Source organism: Octopus sinensis, linkage group LG10 (assembly GCF_006345805.1).
Source record: "Octopus sinensis linkage group LG10, ASM634580v1, whole genome shotgun sequence".
Classification (NCBI taxonomy): Eukaryota; Metazoa; Mollusca; class Cephalopoda; order Octopoda; family Octopodidae; genus Octopus; species Octopus sinensis.
In genome coordinates this window covers 22,897,201-22,904,155 of record NC_043006.1, presented here as the reverse complement: position 1 = coordinate 22,904,155, position 6,955 = coordinate 22,897,201, and positions in this window count along the sequence as shown.

Genomic DNA, 6,955 nt, shown 5'->3' with positions numbered 1-6,955 from the left:
CGACAACCAATTACCTCCCTTTATTTATCTACTTGTGAAGTCATTCACTCGTGAATTTCATCACACACGATATGGATCAAATTTCTTCTTAAGAAAAAATATATATTCAAATAAGTAAAACATAACATCATGAATAGCGATAGCGAAACCGGTAGATATATTAAAATTATATCAAAACTATGTAAGTGTGCGTATTTTCTTTTTTTAATTTCTTACATATATATTAGTAGACAGACAGACAGGTAGGTAGTTAAGTAGGTAGCAGGCAGGCAGGCATGCAGACAGGCAAGCAGGCAGGCATAATACATACATACATATCAACCCGTCTGGAACAAAATATGGCTGAACTTGGAATCTTAGGGGGAGAACTCAAATCCTTAATTCATACGCTACAAATGATCACGATATTTGGGACTCCAGTCCGCTACAAAACCTTAAGATTTAAAGGATAGCGGTTAAATCATGATACTTTCTTTCACAAGTCGGGTGGCCGATCAAAATTTACTCTAAATTAAAAAGACAAAGAGAATGCATACATACATACATACATACATACATACATACATACATACATACATACATACATACATACATACATACATACATACATACATACATGCATACATACATACATACATACATACACACATACATACAATCCCAAGGTGCAACCGCATCTGTAGGCTATGTCACGTTTCTGTGGAAGACATCACGCATGTGATTAGCAGCTGCCCTAAAATGTCGTCACGGTACTACCACCCTATGCGGCACGATGTTGTTGATAAAAAAATTTACAATGCCATCCGCAAAAAGGACTGTCATGAAATAAACTTAGAAATTCCCTCTGTTATGGAATAGATTCATAAATAACAACTCAAAGAATACTGGTGGAATATTCCCATCAATATTTCTGTCAAATGTAAATATAACAGGCCGGATGTTGTCGTTTGGGACAGAGTAGCAAAAGTATGTACCATCATAGAGGTCAGCTGCTCTGTAGATACAAATATCTCCTTGAAAATCAACGAAAAGGAGGATATCTATGGACAACTGCTTCAAAACCGCCAGCTTCTGTATCTAGACTATGAATTCACATTCACACCAATAATAATTGGAGCACTGCTTAAAAGAGAATCTGGATGAACTGGGATTTTCAGAAAGAGAAATCGACCTGCTAATTCGTACATAATAAGTGCAACCTGTGAGTGGAACAGTAAAAATATGCAAGACTTTTCTCAAGTTCCAAATGTTAATTTGTCTGTGTTAACTACATCCCAAAGATGGAGCCTTTTATCTTTGTTGGAAACCGGCTCCCTCCTCGGTGGAAGATTTATAATAATTACAAAATAGAAAATACATATACATACATACATGCATACATGCATACTTATATACAATACACACATATAGGAGCACTCCGTCGGTTACGACGATGAGGGTCCCAGCTGATACGATCAACGGAACAGCTTGCTCGTGGAATTAACGTGCAAGTGGCTGAGCACTCCACAGACACGTGTACCCTTAACGTAGTTCTCGAGGAGATTCAGCGTGACACAGAGTGTGACAAGGCTGGCCCTTTGAAATACAGGTACAACAGAAACAGCAAGAAAGAGTGAGAGAAAGTTGTGGTGAAAGAATACAGCAGGGTTCACCACCACCCCCCTGCAGGAGCCTCGTGAAGCTTTAGGTGTTTTCGCTCAATAAACACTCACAATGCCCGGTCTGGGAATCGAAACCGCGATCGTATGACCGCGAGCCCGCTGCCCTAACCACTGGGCCATTGCGCCTCCACAATACACACACATACAAACTAATACATTATATAATTACAATATTATATCAAAATGGATGCTGAATAGCATATCTCTTTTATAATAGCATGAGGTTTATCTATTGTAAAGAGAGAGATACAGTTAATGTGGCATATTTATTGACCTCGATAGGATGAAAGTTGATCCCATCAGGAACTAAAAAGATAAGATATCGTGTAACTAAATTAAACGTTGGTCATTTGATCTAGCACACTACCATTTCTGCCACCCCTGTGCCCTGTCCCGTCTGACTATTTGTATGTCCATCTCCCCCCCTTCTCTCTCTCTCTCTCTCTCTTTCTCAATAATAGACATTTCTCTGCGATCATTGGAAGCATTACGTCTGATCCTATATGTTCACGTTATCATTCTACCGAACAGAAGCCTTCAACCGGGATACATATGGCTCCTGAAGGTCCATTTAAGATTTTGTGGAGACCACGCAACAAAATATCAAATTGAGGATCCACAATAGTATTTTGAGGACCCCTGAAAAAATTTTGCTTTGGTATATATCGCAAGAAACAACTAGGCTTCTTCCTCCAACATTTTACATTGTTCAACCTACAAAAGTGTGAAAAATAATATAGGAATTTTGAAAGATATTGTTATATTTAGTAATGGTAATTTTTTTTTATATATATATAAATAAACACATGCACTATATATTCGTTCTTCACTCGTTTATTATTGTTCTTATTTTATCTTATGTCCATTGTATGGAAATCTTTCGTCACACATCTGTGACCTCTTCGGCAACCCTTTCCATCCACGTATATCCTCCTGCTCTACCTAGTCCATTCTGTCCTTCTATGATGTGTATCCTTATCTGTGAATGCGGCTGCACTTGTGTGTGTGTGTGTGTGTGTGTGTGTATGTGTGTGTGTGTGTGTGTGTGTGTGCGTGCGTGTCTATGCGTTTTGCATGTGTGTTTGTGTGTGTGTGGGGAGGGGCTCACCACTACACTGTACCTTTTATATAGTTGTTGTTGACGTTGTTGTCGTTGTTCTTAGTGGTACCAATTTTCAAAGAAATTTCTATAACACTAGTTTTTAATCATCGAATGTCTATGGAGGTCCACCACAAAAAAAATATAATAATAAAAGGGGCCCATAGATTTTTTTAAATGGCTGAAAACCGCTGGTTTATCTGCATATAGGTCCACCGAGTGGGTATTTAGTAGCTGAGTATAAGTCCTGTACAATACATACAACTAGCTACTGAATTTTAAAAACTTCTGAATAATTAACGTTTAAATTCCTAATTTTTATATTTAATTCAAGTTCACCTGCGGATACCAGACAGTGGCAAGTAACCACTTCAGTTTACATTTCCTTGAAAATACGAAAATAAACCGTCTGTAAACATCTGTTTAGTTGCCTACTTCATCATCGTAAGACATAATTTGACATTAAATGTTAAGTTTTTTTGGGTTTTTTTAATGATAAAGCAATCCATTTTGAATGTCACCGAACTCAATTTTAATTTCATATGATTTATTGTCTGCTTAATAAGTGAGGCAATTATCACTAAATTTCTCTCTATATAAAGCTGAAGTTGTCTGTATATGGCAGGTTTGGTAGCCTTCAACTAACATTATCTCCTCCGAGACCCGGCGGCGCAAGTTGACCAAAATTGAGAGTATGATAGAAGAAGGCTTGCTCTTCATTCCGTAGAAGAAAAAAACTCAAATCGGACCATGTTAACAGCAAAAATTATTTACATAAAAAAGGTGCTTTTTTTCTATGAAAATCCCTATTTTTTACGATTTTTTGACTGCTGTGTCGCCATTTTTCGGTGTATTCCAACCAGAAAAATGTTCACTTAAAGAGAATAACAAGCTACATAATGCAAAATTTTTACTTTTCAAAAATTCCAATTCTAAAGGGTCAAAACAAGCCCGAGCAAAGCCGGGCGATATTGCTAGTTAGTAATAAAGCAAGACGCTTTATTTCACATTACTCCAGTTTCACTCAGCTGGCAAAATTGAGTAGTACCTGTATTTCAAAGCGCCAGCATTGTCACACACTGTGTCACGCTGAAGCTCCTTGAGAATTACGTTAAGGATACTCGTGAATGTGGAGTGCTCAGCCACTTGCGTTTAATTTCATGAGCAGACTGTTCTATCGGATCAACTGGAACCCTCGTCGTCATAAGCGATGGAGTGCCAGTAAAAAAAGATTAGCGATGTACAACGTGATTAACACTAAGCGTTTTAGCAATCCACAGAGTTTTATGCCTTACTGTGTTGTTTTGGGGTCCCTGAAGTTTTTCATGTGAATTTCGTGAAGGCGCAGGAGTGGCTGTGTGGTAAGTAGCTTGCTTACCAACCACATGGTTCCGGGTTCAGTCCTACGTGGCACCTTGGGCAAGCGTCTTCTATTATAGCCACGGGCCAACAAAAGCCTTGTGAATGGATTTGGTAGACGGAAACTGAAAGAAGCCCGTCATATGTATGTATATGTATATATATCACGTGATCACGTGATCGACCAGACTATCAGATGTTGCTACACATCGCTGGTCACAATGCGCTTCGCATTGTTTTAGCCTTCAAATGATGCCATCCCGCTGGCTAAGCGGGCAGGCCAACAGAAGAAAGAGAGAAAGTTGTGGCGAAAGAGTACAGCAAGGATCGCCACCCCCTGCTGGAGCCTCGTAGAGCTTTAGATGTTTTTGCTCAATAAACACTCACAACGCCCGGTATGGGAATCGAAACTGCGATCCTACGACTGCGAGTCCGCTGTTCTAACCTCTGGGCCATTGCACCTCCACTGTGTGTGTGTGTGTGTGTGTGTGTGTGTGTGTGGTGTGTGTGTGTGTATATATTATATATGTGTGTGTGCGTGTGTGTGTGTGTGGTGTGTGTGTGTGTGTGTTGTGTATGTACGTATGTATGTGCGTGTATATGTTTGTGTGTCTGTGGTTGTCCCCCGAACATCGCTTGACAACTGATGCTTGTGTGTTTACGTCCCCGTAACTTAGCGGTTCAGCAAAAGAGACCGATAGAATAAGTACTAGGCTTACAAAGAATAAGTCCTGGGGTCGATGTGCTCGACTAAAGGCGGCGCTCCAGCATGGCCGCAGTCAAAATGACTGAAACAAGTAAAAGAGTAAAAGAGTATCTAGTCAAAAAAATGTCGAGTATAGGCGCAGGCGTGGATGCGTTGTAAGAAGCTTGCTTTCCAACCACGTGGTTCCGGGTTCAGTCCCACCACTTGACACTTTGGGCAAGTGTCTTCTATTATAGCCCCGGGCCGATCAAAGCCTTGTGAGTGGATTTGGTTGTCGGAAATTGAAAGAAGCTTGTTACGCGTGCGCGCGAGTGTGTGTCTGTGTGTCTGTGTTTGTCCCTCTTCTACCACTTTACAAGTGGTGTTGGTGTTTTTACGTCCCCGTAACTTAGCGACTCGGCAAAAGTAAGCGATAGAATAAATACCAAGTTTGAAAAAAAAAGCACTGGAGGTCGATTCATTCCACTAAAAATTCTTCAAAGCGGTACTCCAGTATGGCCGCAGTCAAATGACTGAAACACGTAAAATATCTTCGATCCCTGGAGTCCAGTTCTCAAGCTTTAGCAGACAACGTAAAAGTGCATATACTCATAGAAATAAAAGGCGGTGAGCTGGCAGAATCGTTAGCACGCCGGTCGAAATGCTTAGCGGAACTTCGTCTGCCGTTACGTTCTGAGTTCAAATTCCGCCGAGGTCGACTTTGCCTTTCATCCTTTCGGGGTCGATAAATAAAGTACCAGTTTCGCACTGGGGTCGATGTAATCGACTTAATTCGTTTGTCTGTCCTTGTTTGTCCCCTCTGTGTTTAGTTCCTTGTGGGTAGTAAAGAAATAGATATTTCGTTTGCCGTTACGTTCTGAGTTCAAATTCCGCCGAGGTCGACTTTGCCTTTCATCCTTTCGGTGTCGATAAATTAAGTACCAGTTACGCACTGGGGTCGATGTAATCGACTTAATTCGTTTGTCTGTCCTTGTTTGTCCGTTCTGCGTTTAGCCCCTTGTGAGTAGTAAAGAAATAGGTATTTCGTCTGCCGTTACGTTCTGAGTTCAAATTCCGCCGAGGTCGACTTTGCCTTTCATCCTTTCGGGGTCGATAAATAAAGTACCAGTTTCGCACTGGGGTCGATGTAATCGACTTAATCCCTTTGTTTGTCCTTTTTTGTCTCCTCTATATTTAACCCCTTGTGGGCAGTAAAGAAATATATACTCATAAAAATAACCATCAATTTTCTTAGAACTCTATAAATCTAACAGAGGCACGCATAATCACTAGTCAGGCAACTAAATACACGAATCTTTTTTTTTTAATCAACATCGCAGTTTCTCACGTGTTGCATAGTCTCCCATTGTTGTATTTAATGACATTTATACTGATTTTCTCCTTTTTCTTTTCTTAGAATTTGTGATAAATTCAAAGTTTTATTGTTCTTTTATAAAATAGGATATCCGTTAACAAACGATAGCCTAACAGAATCTATTTTAGAAATTTTCTTCAAGTTTCCAACACTTTTCTATAAATGGTACATTCCTAAATTCTATATTAATCAATATTCAAATGGTGTAATCACAATTAAAGTAATGTCTTTTCTTAAATTACTGTTAAATAACTGTTCTAGGATAAACTAAACTCCTTAGCAGAGTCACAGAAGAACGAATCTCTGCAAATATCATTTTGTATGCTTCTATAGTCAAAGCATTGCATTTTTTTTCCTTCACTGACATTAACCTTTTGTACTCGGGTTTATTACAAATGCCATTATCACGGCTTCCAGTTAACTGATTGTAAATCTTTAATCGGATCTTTTCGGTTTGATCGGCAGTTTTTAACATAATTTCTAGGTAACTAAAAAATTTTAAACTTCGTATACTGGTAGAATGTATTTATAAAACATCTTTTTCTCTTGGCTTTATTGAGAAAATTCTATAGTTTGTAAGATATTTGTTGGGGGTTTTTTTCTTCAATTTCTGCAATTTCAACCAATCACTGACGTCTATTGCGGTAAAAACATTCTGTGCCGTATGAATATGTCCCTCGTTTAAGAAACAGATTGGGTTTATTTACATTCGTGAAGAAAAAAAGATACCCTTCCCCCCACCCCTAAACACTAACTAAACCTAACAAACCCTAACC